At 34.0% G+C, this 1,403-nt stretch overlaps 1 pseudogene; it reads right to left on the reverse strand.

Moving 5' to 3' along the window:
• Window positions 1-699: 699 nt before the first annotated feature.
• Window positions 700-1,077, reverse strand: LOC102874508 (annotated as a pseudogene).
• Between the last annotated feature and the right edge of the window lie 326 nt (window positions 1,078-1,403).

Here is a 1,403-nt window from a genome sequence, read left to right on the forward strand (position 1 = left end):
ATAGCTAATCACTGAAAAGGAAATCACACTGGCATGATATGAAGATGTAGCCATCAATACCTTGGTTTCATATGGAAATTATTAAAATCCTTACTAAGTTATTCACAGTTTCTTTAACTACAGAATATCATTTTAGTGATTTTCTGTTTGTTATAAAAATACAGGATGTGTATTTACAGAACTTTAATTCCCTTAATGTAGATGGTTTGACAGCTACATCATATTATTCATCTCATACAGATAATTCTATTTAATAAATCATGACTTCATTTGAGAAAGATAAAAAGCAAGTTATTTTTTTCCTTTATGTTTGTATTTTACATAAATGTACACCAGAGATAATTTTCAAAACATTTTCAGGACTGAATATATTGTTTCTGCTGTGAACCTAACTTGTAGGAATCATTGATTGGGGAATATGGGACTAATTAATATTTTACCAAAATCACTTCAAAATTGGGATGCAACCTGAAAACTAAATACAATGACTTTCTAAACTATTTTTTTCACATATTTGGAAAAGTCTGCTTTTGGACATGGAAAAAACTACCCTTTCTTTTCCTTAAAAATTACCCAGAAACCCCCCCCCCTCATTTCCTAACCAGGTAAACAATTTGATACAGAGAATTTTTATTCTTTTTTTTTTTTTTTGGTTGAGTCAAATTTTTTTTTTAGAATGTACAGTTTGGTTGAACCTGTTTATGCATCTTCTCCAGCAGCTGGGGCATCGCCACCTTTGGTGTTTCTGGTGTAAATCACTTGAGCTCTGTGTTTTGAAACCAGCTTGATAAGCCCTTTACTTAGCAGTTCCTGAAGGGCTGCCCTGGCCAGGGAACCCCGAATCTTCAGTCTCTCTGAGACAACAGCTGGGGTTATAAGCTTATAGTTGGGAACTTCTTTACAAAGTTTGTCACATGTGGCTTTGTCAAACAAGACCAGGTTATTGAGCTTGTCCCAAACTTTGCCTTTGGACCACTTCTTCTTCTTGGCCTTGCCCCCTGATTTGTTCACTGGGTCTTTGTCCTTCTTGGCCAACTTCCTGGCGTCTTTCTTCTTCTTGTCGTCCTTTGGTGGCATCGCGAAACTCGGAGAGTGAATTTTTATTCTTTTTTAATAAACCATAATCAATATAAGTAATGATAAGTTGATGAATCCAGAATCCTGTTGTTGAGAGTTTTTTCTTTTTTTTTCCTTTTTTAATATATTTATTTTTTTGTTATTAATTTTAATGAGTGTTTACAGAGACTTTGGGCTTCCATTTATTCATTGTTGCATTTTTCTCCTTGTCCACCCAGTCCCCACCCCAGTTTGCTCCTCTCTTTGAAAAGAAGAAAAATTCTTTCATTGTTATACAAATGAGTATATTAATTGTTTTTGGTTTTTGTTTTGTTTTGCAGAGAAAA

The sequence above is a fragment of the Elephantulus edwardii genome, unplaced genomic scaffold, assembly GCF_000299155.1.
Source record: "Elephantulus edwardii isolate Elephantulus edwardi_28Jun2011 unplaced genomic scaffold, EleEdw1.0 scaffold00184, whole genome shotgun sequence".
NCBI lineage: Eukaryota > Metazoa > Chordata > Mammalia > Macroscelidea > Macroscelididae > Elephantulus > Elephantulus edwardii.